A 13,099-nucleotide genomic window follows, 5' to 3' on the forward strand; every position below is an offset into this window, starting at 1 on the left:
TAATCTTCATCCTATTGTTCATTTGTGGCTAGTCTGCTGCAAGTTGTAACCTACCTAGGTCCCTCATCCACCTCATTTCAAACAGCTTCAACTGTGCATTAAGACCAGTTTCTGGGATGAGAAAATATTTTGCCTTTATTCCTTTTACAAATATATTTTATTTTCATCCAGGTTTTGGGGCCAAACAAACTCAACCACATACAAGAGTGAGATTCCCTAGTCAAGTCCTGGGAAAACAGAAGAGAAATCTGAGACATCTTTCTCTCAGGCTGTCTTTCCTGCCAGGCTGTTGAAGACTTCCCTTTGTCTCAGGCAGATACATTTTCTGTTCCTTTGGCATCAAGAAAACCTCCCAACCTCATGTTATCAGGGCAGTGCAGTTACCACGTTAGTACTGCAGTACTAGCAAAGCATCCTGGTTCTGACAGCTGTATCTGCCTGGATGTGCTACATTAAGAAATGAACAAGTTTCTTTCCCTGTTCCCAGTGCAAGAGTCAGTTGTTAACCACATGCAGTGAAAGTCTTGCCTGCCCTTAGACGTTCTTATTGTGTGTTTTTTTTTTTTTTTTTTCCAAGTCTCCTTAGCATTTCAAAAGTTCTTTTGATTTACTTGTGAATACAATGGCCTTTTATTTGCCTACACCTTGATTATAATGGAGTTCACTGAAGTGTTTAAAGGATCCCTCCCCAGGGCATTTGTCATTCCTCTGTTTGAGACAATGTTTGCACAAGTTCTCTTTCATCCTTTTTCCCATTATCTGTGATTTCTGCAACATTGTGAGATCTCTTGCACAAGACCATTTCTGGTACAAAAGTGCCATGCATCATTTTGAAAGGCATTCCTTGTCATCTCCTACTTGTTCTCTCATCTTTGGGAAAGGCTCCTGGCATTTTTCCTGGAAGCCATACAACCTCCTGCAGGGCTGGTGCTGGGGCATCAGCCTGACATCAATCCGTGGCCCTTTGTCCACAGTTTCGCAGAGCGCACACACACCTGCTCTCCTTGCAGGTGTGCTTAACAACACCACTGAAACTTTTCTACAGTCAGCTTTGTCAACTGGCGTACTTTTACAGAGTTCAGGGTTAATTGCTTTAAAGCAGTTACTGGAGTCAGGGCACAAGTGTGTCAGAGCGTGAGGATCTGCCTGGGTCAGTCTTTGGTCCCCTGCACTTCAGTCTGGAGATCTCCCTTACGGAGCTGATGCAATGAGTTTAACATCCTCTTGTTGCATTACCTTTTTTTTTTTTTTTTTTGTTCCAATTAAATGCAGATGCCGCGGGCAGTGCTCTCCCCTCACGTCCTGGAGAGGCTGTGGGGATGCTGAGCAGTGTGCCCCCAGCAGGAGGGGGTTGCCTGGGGGGGCCGTGAGCTGGATCTGCGCAGCAGGACCACGGCTCTTGCTGGACAGGCAGGGCTTGGCAGCGTAACACTGCTTCACTAGCAGCCAAGTTTCCTGCTGCTCAGAAAGGACAATTATTTGTGATTACATTTGTAGTGAGAAGGCTGAAGTCTCCAGAAACAGAACTGGCTCCACACGTTACTGAACCTGGGTGTGCTGTGGAGGGGGACTCTGGTCCCTTGCAGAGCTGAGGACCTGGGGGCTTCGAGCTGCCCCTCTGCCCATTAACCCAGCAGAATCCTGGGCTCAGCAGTTCAACGAGGAGGGGAAAATTTTCCTTTAATATCTGGGTATCATTCATGCACTGTATAAAGAGGGTTTTCATAGTGATTAGATTACAAGTCTATTAAGCATTTTCTTCATTTTCTTTATAGTATAGGTCTCTATTTCCTCTCCCCTGCAACCTCTTTCCATACCACTGTGAAGCAGAGAATATTTCCAGCCTGTTTTAGAAGTTTCCTGATTTCAGCTAGTGTGTGGATGTGTGTTTACATGCTGCTGTTTCAGTGCGGATTTCTTGTGGTGTTTTTCTGCACTTGAAGTAAGTATTTGGCACCTCGGTCAGAGGCTGTTCCCAGGATACAGCCAGGGGTGCTCCGTAGTCAGGGAGATCTCCAGTGCCAAACCCTGTGAGTAAGATGCATGAGATGCTTGATGCTATCTATCGTGAAATCTCACACTTAATATGGTACGGTTTGCATGCAAAACAAAGCTGTTTATTGAAATAAGAAAAATAAAAGACACTCACAACTCTACTTGGGCCTGACCTATTGTGCTGTGCAGCACCAGGCTGGCTCTGAATCTGCTTTGACATTTCCTGTAGCATGGGGCTGCTCTGCTGCTGCCTGCTCCTTCACCTTGTGGAGGACTATAGTGGCATAGCCCAGCATATGGCACTCTACTCTTTATTGAACTCTACCTTAAAGGAGGCTATAGCGAGGTAGGAGTTGGTCTGTTCTCCCACGTGCCTGGTGACAGGATGAGGGGGAATGGGCTAAAGTTGCACCAGGGGAGGTTTAGTTTGGATATTAGGAAGAACTTCTTTACCAAAAGGGTTGTTAGGAACTAGAATGGACTGCCCAGGGAAGTGGTGGAGTCACCATCTCTGGAGGTCTTTAAAAGACATTTAGATATAGAGCTCAGTGATATGGTTTAGTGGAGGACTGGTCGGTGTTAGGTCAGAGGTTGGACTCGGTGATCTAGGAGGTCTCTTCCAACCTAGATGATTCTGCGATTCTGTGACTGCTACCCCATCACAGAATAAAACACCTTCCAAAGGGCGCAGTGGGAACACAGACTCTGCAGTCCAGAGCAGCCTCCTGCAGAAGACTAAATCAGAGTCAGTGCAGCTGCCAGACAGTGGCTGCTGGGGACAACCAGAGCTATGTCCTCACAGTGGGGTCCTGCTGTTGGCATCAGCTGTGGTGGCTGCAACAGGAAAATATCAGACAGGACGGGAAGCCAGCTGGGTGTTTTAACATCGAGTCCCAAGACCCATCCTACTTGAAAACAATGCTTGGCTGAGCTGGCAGTGGAGATGGGTCACCATGTTTCATGCCATCCACAGGTATATTTAAAGTTGGTGATAAACACGCAGTAAATAAGAAAATCCCTCAAAAGCAACAGAGGTTCTGGGAATGTCAGGCCCTTCCTCTTACACAGTCTACTAAAAAGAGATAACAAGGAAAACCAAATGTATTTTATAGGTGGTAGGGTACAAGTAAAATGTACAGGAGGATAATTTCTCAGTGTTGATGAAACAGTAAAGCACTACCATAAATTTAGCAGCTGTCCAGGCAGGCAGTATGGTTAACAGGCATTTTATGTTTTCATGGATCTTTTATTTAAATGCCATGTTGTCTTTCCTTTAGGTGTTCTCTTCATATATTTATTCAGGCCTGAAAATGGTGATTTTGTTATAAAAGACTCTGAGTCTTCTATTTTTTTTTTTATTTTTTTATTTTTTAAGGCATTTGGGGTCCATGCAGGTGTAAGGACTGAACTTTACCACAGTCAGAAGTTGTTAGATGTGTGCTTGTGGTTCAGGCCTTTGGAGAAATGAGGTGAAAGCCACAAAATATTAATCTTCATCTTTATATTCATAGGATCAAAGTATCAGATTGGTCATAAAATTACATTTTAGGCCAACCACTGAAGAAACAAATAAGAAGTACAGGTTTTGGTGAAATATTGCCACCATGTAAAGGGAAGCCTCTAGGTTTACTTCTATATAGCTTTTATTTCTATGAAAATTCCAGAAATGGCTGGTGATTTTGCATTTCAAACATTCTTCATTAGTAACTTGAAATATTTTTAAAGAACTCTTGATGTTTTAAGTGCTGTTGGACAACTGCCTTCTATAAACCTGAGTCTTCATAAATGTTTTCTGTTCTGGTGAACACACTAAATCTTTAGTTCCCTTTTAAAATCTCATCCAATGGAAAGAAAATAATCTCTGACTTGGTTCTGTTTTCGTATATTGCCAATGGGCCAGATAGTGTTCATGCTAACCTCGTGTCAAAATGCCTATGCACCTTTTCTCACTATAATCAACTCCTAATTTTGCAAGAATTATCTGCAAGAGATCAGCATAATTTACAAAAATACAGTGATTTTTTTTTTTTAATTATTATTATTATTTTTAATCCCTGGCTCAGTATGCACTAGTTTTGTTCTTTTGCTATCTTTCCTTTCCCAGTTGGTGTTCTGGAAGTGTAGCTAAACTGCCTGTAAGATTTTTTTCATTCATCAGTCATTTATTCCATTGCTTTCCTCCCTCTCCTGACCCCAATGAGTTCCTTACTTCATATTTTTGTTTTGAAAAATTGCTTTCTGCACAGTAAGACTAACTTCCTCTGATTCGTATTTCTGTGGAGACTGTATCAGCATGACTCAAGCAAATGATTGCATCAAAATAAAAGCTCAGTCTTATCTTCTACAGTCCAGCTGCTGACCAAAGATTAATGAATCCTTTACAGGCCTTTGAAGCCACCAGTTGGAATTCTTTTTGTACCAATGGCAAATTGGTTACTTCAGTTGCCGTTTGATGGTAGCAGTATTATTTTGAGGAAAATTTAGTCCATCCTCCTGGTGCACATATGTTAACTTTATTGTGGTATTCCGAGACAGGCAGAAGTGCTTGAAATCAATTACACTGGGAAACCAAAGTGGCAGACAGAAATCTACATTACATTTATATAATATCTTCCTATGTCCCGTTTTCTCTCTAAAAAGCAGCCCACAGTCTTTATTCTTTGTATCCTTCCAGGAGTGGAATGGAACAGAATGGAACGGAACAGAACGGAATGGAATGGAACAGTTCATTGGGAGGGGACCTTCAGAGATCACCATGTCCAACTGCCTGACCCCTTCAGGGATAACCACAAGTTACAGCATGTGTCTGAGGGCATTATCCAGATGCCTCTGAGCACTGACAGGCACAGGACATCAGCCACCTCTCTGTGAAGTCTCTCTCAGTGTTTGACTACCCCCACAGTAAAGGAACTTTTCCTCGTGTCCATTCTGAACTTCCCCAGCACAGCTTTGTGCTGTCCCCTTGTGTCCTGTCATCAGTGGCCAGGAGAAGAGCCCAGCACCCCCCTCTGCACGTCCCCTCCTCAGGAAGCTGCAGAGAGCAGTGAGGCTGCCTCTCGGCCTCCTCAGCTCCAGACAGGACAGCACAAGTGTCCTCAGCCTCTCCTCACAGGACAGGCCTTCCAAGCCTTTTAGAACATTTGTTGCTCTCCTCTGGATGCTTTCAAGTAATTTAACACCTTTTTTTTTTTTATTTTGTGAAGCCCAGAACTGCACACAGTGCTCAAGGTGAGGCTGCACCAACACTAAACATAGCAGGAGAATCACCGTGTCTGACCGGCTGGCTGTGCTGTGCTCAATGCACCCCAAAATGTGGTTTGCCCTTTTGGCAGCCAGGGCACACCCCCAGCCACTCATCTCCAAATCTGTGCCATTGCTCCATCACAGAATACAAGGGTGAAGAGCAAGTGATGTGTGGGGGATCTAGGGAATGTGGCAGACCAGGAAATTAAGTCTTTGAAATCCCAGCTGAGCATCAGAGCCACGGGACAGGCTGACTTCCCTGCACCCAGCGGGGAGTGCAGGAGCAGGCAGAAGTGCCATTTGACCAAACTGTTTTGTTGATGAAAGACCCAGGGTAATGGTGGGAAGCAGGAGGAGCAGGGTGTCTGACAGGCTAGTGGGTGCTCTTGTCCTCATCTAAGCATGTCAGCCCTTAAGAGCAGGGGAGTCTTAATGTTTATTTAGGAGATGAGCAAGACTAGGTGCCTTGAGAGGACGTGGTTCTCCTTCAGCTGTCAGAAAGGAGATGTGTGGAAATGACTAACCTGTTAGTGCCTGACAGCAGGGACTTAGGGAGACATTAGTTATTGCTCAGACTTGCTGTTTCTCCACAGGTACCCGTCAGACCCAGCTGACACTTCAAGCACAAAAGAAGTATTTGGCACTGGTCACTCCTTGTGAAAATGTTTTATATATTCCCTTTTCACACTCTGGCTTTGTTCTCATGAGGTTTTGTGTTAGCAAAGGTTTTCATCTTTGTTCTCTGCAACAGCCAGCAGATGTGCCTGAACCCAGGCACTACGTGCAGGCTTTGCTGCCTTGACTCTGTTTTCCACGCTCCCCCTGGCTGAGGATTATGGCTATTAATGAGGTATCTACATTTAAATATTGCAGAAAACTGTTCCAGTTCCTGCCTGCAACTGGGTGGGTAGCTCAGTCATGTTGTGTTCCTGTGCCTGTGTTCCTATGGCCAGTGCAAAGGAGTGGTGTGAGCTTTTTTATTGCCCACCTTGTCCTGTTTGATGAGGCCATCTCCAAGAGGAAAGAAGGCTGGTCTGGGACATGGACTTATGCACCTGCTGCACTGCAAGGTTGGCTTCTCCTGTGTTGCTGATGGGACTCTGACTGACTTTACCTCTGTTTGACAGAATTTTTAACAGCCTCTTCACACTTCTTTTCCTTTGCAGGCAGCTTAAAGTATTTCTGGTCTTCTTTTGGATTGCTGTTTTGTTGCTGCAGCTTTTAGATTTACCAGTCCTTTAAAGACCTCATTTATTCTCCAGAACACTGAAGGAAGAAACAAAATGCAGCTCTGCCTTACAGATAGAAAGTTAAGTAGTGGCAAAAGCTACTGGGGAGTAGAGGAGAGGTTCAAACTCATATATCTTCAAAAATCACTATCCTAGAAAAAAATGCTAGCTAATACTGAGAGCCCTTTCTCTCCTTTTAGCTTCCCAGTAGAAGCTGGGAGAACTGCAGTTCTGTGCTCTCTTTATCAGGAGGCCTCCATGAGCTCTGGCTATGGAGGCCTCCTGATAAATTCTGGTCTATGTCTGCCTGGGATGATGCAGGTTTCTTTTTTAAATCCAATAAAAATGCTACTCCTGGACATTGCTCCTCTGCCTGTTCTCACCAGAAAAACAATTAAACTTTCCTTAAATTCTATCTGCTTTGCAGATTGGTTGTTTGAAGTTGCAGATAGGACCTGCGGTGTTCTGTGGGGAAGGAAGATATTTGTGAGGTCCTTTTTGGAAAATGCAACCAGTGGTTTCAGATCAGTTTTAGTTAGTAAAGACTTTCCCTGAAAAAGGCGTAAGCGATTGCACACTAAAGCCTTTTTTTGTTTTAACCACCTTAGTGGTGGCTGTACTTCCCCAGTGATTCCCTGAAAAATAGACTACATCAGTTTCTCTATTACCTTCTGTCGCTTGCTTTTTTTCTCCAATACCATCAGCCCCGTTAAAATGAGGATATTAACTGGAAGAGTGTTAGTCCAGTCACTTTTGTGCTGGGCTGTTGCATGTTGCTCTTAAGAGAAAGCCTTAGGAGAGGCTGTTCTCCTCTTCATCCATGTTTTGTACCTCCTGCTAGCACTACTCAGCTTTGCAAATTCAACTGTGACTTTGCATTGCCTGGACTTCTTTGCTCCCAGGGTGGCAGGCTCATACATGGCGGTCTCTCCGGCCTTTTGGGTTCTACGTATTGGATATGTTAGGTCACTGTCATGATGAAGAGGAACTTCATTGATCCAAAACCTGGGAATGTATCACTTTTTGGACTACTGAAATTTGTAGATTATGTAATGGCAGTGTGAGGGTTACATGCACAATTACGGTTTCTTAATATGCACAAATACGGTTTCTTAATTCTTTAGCAAACAATAATAAAAAAAATCACATTGGCAGTAGGAAAAGCAATCACTTCAGAATGAATGCATTAAACATAAAAAGTCACCACAGGTTTTCTGTGTCAGAAAATAAACTACAAAATTTACATGGATTGTGTAAATATACAAAACAAGAACACTGCAGGCAAATGTTTTCAAGACACAGGTTTAGCCAATATCATTGTGTTCCAGAAGAAATCAGAAATGCCAAATGAGAAGTCCTGGGTGGTTATTTATTTTGTCAGATGCTGTGTGTTTGTGGAACAACATTATGTGAACAGTGTTTGTACTGGGCTGCCATTAAAGACAGGCAACACCCATCAGATACTGCAATAGCAGCTTTATGCATTATTTGTTAGCTAAAGTGATATTGTTATTGTTGCCTGAGATTTCAATATCCACACAGTTATCCTGTGTGCTCAGGTCAACTATTTCACCATCTATTACTTCAGGTAGAGCAGCCTTGTTGTATCAATACCATAACCATTGCCATCGTTACTTAGCAGTGAAATGTCAGCTCCACTTGCCATGGCTTCACCAGATTGTTGTCTCCACTCCTTATCAACATTCATTATATCAGGATAGGTGTTGGGATGGGGACTTATTCCAGTAACACAGAAATATTTAGGATAGATATTACTCCATATTTTTCCTGCCATTCAGATTCAGTCTTCCATGGTTGCAGGCTGACAAGATTTTACAACGTTTCTTTTTCTACTGAAGATGTGCCTGTAGTTCTGGAGATTTTTGAACAACATTGTGTGTTCCTTAGGGTCATCTGACCTTGATGGCAGCTGAACAGTGCTTTCCACCAGGGTGTCCTCCAGAAACGTGCATGTTCATTTGGGTGATACCATGGGCTTACACGGAGCATCCTCCAGAAAATGAAGGGATATTATCAGTGAACTTTTGTCTGCCAGTGAGCTGTAGCTCTAGGAACAGAAGAGCTGAAGAGTCTGGATGTGAAGTCTGGCCTTGCTTAGGCACTGGGCAGTCCCATCAGTCTGTCCAGGAACACAAAGACTTGGGGTAAAAGCTATCAGGAGCTAAGGCAAGTGGAAAATGTGTGATGCAGTCTTGCCTGAAAGAAGAATGATGCTTTTGGCACTTCAATTTTTCATGCATTCTTCTTAAAGCTATCTCCAAGAAGGAACACATTGCAGACTTAGAGTGTTTTATGACAGCTGATATTCAATTTTGACTTATTGATAAGTACCTAATGATATGAGTTTGCCTGGAAAGATTAGAGGTCTCCAAGATTGGGAGGCTTTGTCTGAGAACTGCAATTTGTATTCATTTACTTTGCCTCTTCCTGAATCTCTCAAAACAGTCATGTCTGTTCTTGAGCTCAATCCCATTAACATCTTGGTGCAACAGTTCTCCCTGAGCAGGAGGCAACCTGGGAGAAGCTGGACAGCCATCTGAGAAGATGTCCCTGCTTACAGCTTACCACAGGAAAATCACTGTCTTTGTCTCTGTGGATGCTTCAGGGTTCTACAGCTGTCCGAGGGAATAAGGCTCATGTGGTGGGTCTGACCATCTGCCATTCCCTCTGCAAAAGCTTCTCCCCCATTTAAAATGACAAGCAAATGCAGTTGCTGAACAGAAGCCTTCTACAGCTTTGTCTCTGCAGTGGATGGAGGTGTTTTCCCAGGCTCCTCCTTGAACTGAACAAGGGGTCAGCTCAGCTGGGCTGCAGTAACTACTGCAAGTCCTTATTTCTCTCTATATCATTTTGGTGGTGGGGGTCAAGGGTGGAGGACAGGGCAGGGAACAAATTATGAGTGAAATAAACTTGAACTTTGGCTACTAGAGTAGTGAGCTCAAACCCTCCAGACCACTGGAGAAGTGGACATCAGATGGGATGTAACGAAAGTGTGTCCCTCCTCTTATGGGCAGGTGTCTTGCTGGCAATTGGGTTTGCACCTGGGAACATGCCGTAGAGGGACTCTGAGCATGGGTACCAGAGTGGGTCCCTCTGGGCATCAGTGTCTCAGACCTGAGACAGGTGCTGGGCTGTCTTTGCTGGATATGACGGAGTTGTAAGATGTGAAAGCTTAAAACCAGAGGAACATTACTGGTAAACAAAACAAAACAAAACAACCAACCAAACAAACAGAAACAAAAACAAAACCAAACACAAACAAACAAAAAAGCAGGCACTCATTGAGTTAGGCAAAGATTTGAGGGCTGCATTCTGAACTCAGTTCTGCCTCATTTCCACTCTGGGTACTTATGTCCTTATGTGGACTTTCCTCTGAGTGCTTGTTTTTCAGGGGTGACTATATAAAAAAAGGAAATAATGTGTCAAAGACAACCAGCGAAGCTGACTCTTCCAACTGGGTAGCATTGCACTGTCCTATGTGACTTCTCTCCCCTCCTTTCCCTTGCTTCTGACATTTCTTATATCACCTTTTTCCTTCCTGCAGCTATAAATGACAGAGATGGGTACTGAGGAAGAAATACCTTTTTTTTTTTTTTCCAGAGCCATAAAAATAGTTTCCTTGGTTTTATTAGCAGTGCATGGATATGAGTTCAGCCTCCTCTCCAAAATAGACAATAAGCAGGAAGTACTCAATTTGGCAATGCATTTGGGGTTAGAAACATTGTTGCTTTCAAAACATTTCACCAGAGTCATTAATTAAGTGCGAGAACAGAGAACTTTGACCAAACAAAACTAGGGGAAATTACATTTCTCTTTCCTGACCTATATAAAAAGCATTTGTGCTTAAATCATATTGAAAGCTTTAAAGGGACCTCTTTCCCAGAGGAGCATGCAGAAAACATAAATGTCCTGCAATAGGATTGTTAGTAGGATTTGGCTGTGTTTCCTCTTCTTTGCAAATGTTTAGTGAGAGTGTTTATGGGAAGGGAGTATAAGCAAGGATAGTGCAGCTATGGAGTTTAGTTTTTCAAATGAAAGAGCATGAACCAGGAAATTTTCTCCTAATGACGAGGCTTGTCCTGCCCAAGAACAAAGACAAATCCATCCCATTTCTGTTCAGTCCCAGTGACTATCATGGTGATTAACTCCAACATCTTGCACAGAATAGCTGAGGAATAACTTTAGTTTCAGCGGAGCCTGAGAGACTTGGGTAAATATTGTCAGAGGACTGCAGACTGTCAGGTATTCCCTGTCTCCAGAGTTGACCATGATTTGATAACCACAGTCTGAGAGAGCAGGTCTGGCTTTCCTTTGATTTGTTAATAGACCTTACCCGTCCAAAGAAGGGAGAAGTCTCAGCACATCTCATCTCACACCTGAGCACAGCGGTGCTGCATTCCTGGATCCATGTGTACATGCTAGCCTGCCACGGGGTCAGCACATGCCTGCTTCACCAGGGATGGGGAACAAGCCCCATTCATGAGTCTGAGCTCTGCTGCTCCTTGCAGCAACAGGTGACTACAGGTGTGTGAATGATCTAAAGCCCAAATGCCATGAAATGCTCTGCCCTAAAATACTGCCTGTTTCCTTTCACTTCCACATCTGTGCTGATTGGTGTTATCCTTGGGCCTGCAACAGATTCACCCCCAGCTACCATCTGCAATAGGCTGTGGATGTGCAAAATTGGTCAAAGTATGTCACTTGAGGAGCTGAATGCCTCCTTCTCTGCCCATGGCCCAGAACCGCTGCTGCTGCTGTGAGCAATGTTGCCTTTTGGGACTTGCTGTCCTACTGCTTTCTTCCATTAACCTTCTTTACTCTAGTCCAGAGAGTTTTTCATTCTTTTTTTTTTTTTTTTTTTTTTTTAAATATATATATTTTTTTTGGTCAAAGAGGGATGATCTCCAGCTGCAGCTGCCTTTTCCACATGAGACAATTTGTTCTTTCACTGTGTTTTCATTGATTACTCATCCCTTTATACAGCCTACCTCATGAGTCACTTTGCCTACCTACCTGCACCCAGCGTGGTGTGCTCTCCACCAGTTCCTTGTTCTGCAGCAATTACCAGCATTTTATTGCTGGATTTTTCTCTCGAGGACTCTTTCTGTGCCAACATACTTCATTAATTTCTAATTTTGCAAACCACAAATTGTGACATAGCTGCAGGAGCTGGAAATAGGAATGACTACATACCCTCTCCTAGAAGTACGCATAGGGAGTTGGGAGGAAACTTGCCAACAAGTCCCTTATAATTGCTTTCTGTGAACGTTTACCCAGCCAAATTCTGCTCTCACATACATTTGTTCATTGTAAAATTGTTTAAGTGGACTCAGTGGCTGGCATTTTGTTGTATGGATGGAGAAGAACACTTTCCAAGATGAGAACAAATTAAATTATTCAAATCTTTTCACTACAGCCCTAGCATGGTGGCATGAGGTTCTGCAAACAAACTCTATAAGGCTTTTATGGATTTCTGCACATTTTTGTTTGTTGTTTTTTGTTTGTTTGTTTGTTTGTTTAAGAGAATAACCTAATTTTAGGTTATTTTCTCACATGAAAATCTCTTAGTGCTACTATGAGCCCTGAAAGTAAAAAAGTTTAAATCTATTGCTAGTGTGTTATGAACAATTTTATAAATATTTGTATAAAAGATTAGTTTTTGTATTAACTCTGGGACAATGTTAACTTGACATGAAATACCTAATAGTTACAATATGTATATGTCTTGGACTTAAGATACCTAAAATTATTGTTATTCTTTGCAAGTGGAATGCATACCAAGCAGGTCTGGGGCACAGGAACAACAATGCAGGATTAATGATAAGAACAGCCCTGAAATGAAGCTCAATATAATCTCAATTGACCTTTCTGTCTCCTCATCTGAAGCAGACCAAGGAGGATTGGTTGCTTCTGTTCTTTCCCTGGAGGTACTTTGACAATATTAGAAGAAAAAGTGCAAACTTCCTTCTGTTTTCTTGTCACTGTGATCCCAGCAGGGAAGGGTACTCTTTGTGAAAATGATGATAAGCCAATCTTCGACGATTCAGCTAATCTCTCCGGTATACCTTCCAACAAAAATGGAAGCAAGTTTTGCCACTCAGACAGCACAACTCCATTCACAAGTGAGTTCAGACCATTAAAGTCATTGGATGTAGGACATGACCACTGCCAGTTGGAGCTGAGTGCAAGCCAACCACCTCAGGTAGAGAGCCTGGTACCTCACACCCAGGGTCCAGAGTGACCTTGTCTCTCTGAGCATTGGCGTGGGTGGTCAGGGGCCTGTGATGGGGTCCAGAGAGTCTGCCTCATTTCCCCAGCCACTGGGCTTTGTCGGTAAGCTATCGATCTGAGCATTTGGGACTTGTAAAGTCATAGCACCCACAGCACTTCAGGCTTTGCACTTTCCCTGGTGTGTTCTGTTGTATTAAAAATGCTGTTTTGTTGTTGTTGTTGTTTGTTTGTATTTAAATGGGGAGAAATAGGTGTTTACTTTATGTGCATGTGAAAATAAAAGCTGAGATCCTTTTCTGAACCTCTGCCACTCACATTGCATGCAGCTTTTTGTTCTCATCTATTACTATTACAATAACTATTGCTATCATTTCATTACA

At 43.1% G+C, this 13,099-nt stretch overlaps 1 long non-coding RNA gene across 12 annotated transcripts in view; it reads left to right on the forward strand.

Annotated features, from left to right (window-relative positions):
• LOC101799584 (uncharacterized) overlaps positions 1-13,099 on the forward strand; it is a 94,848-nt gene that overhangs the window by 47,467 nt on the left and 34,282 nt on the right. For 6 of the 12 annotated variants that reach the window (XR_011805732.1, XR_005261682.2, XR_011805733.1 and 3 more), the window contains one exon: positions 4,670-13,020. The exons of 5 other annotated variants lie outside the window; for them this stretch is intronic. This is a non-coding gene — a long non-coding RNA (uncharacterized lncRNA). Of the gene's footprint in view, positions 1-4,669; positions 13,021-13,099 lie in introns of those variants that run through there. One more of the 12 variants, XR_011805728.1, reaches the window with a different exon arrangement.

Source organism: Anas platyrhynchos, chromosome Z (assembly GCF_047663525.1).
Source record: "Anas platyrhynchos isolate ZD024472 breed Pekin duck chromosome Z, IASCAAS_PekinDuck_T2T, whole genome shotgun sequence".
Lineage (NCBI taxonomy): Eukaryota > Metazoa > Chordata > Aves > Anseriformes > Anatidae > Anas > Anas platyrhynchos.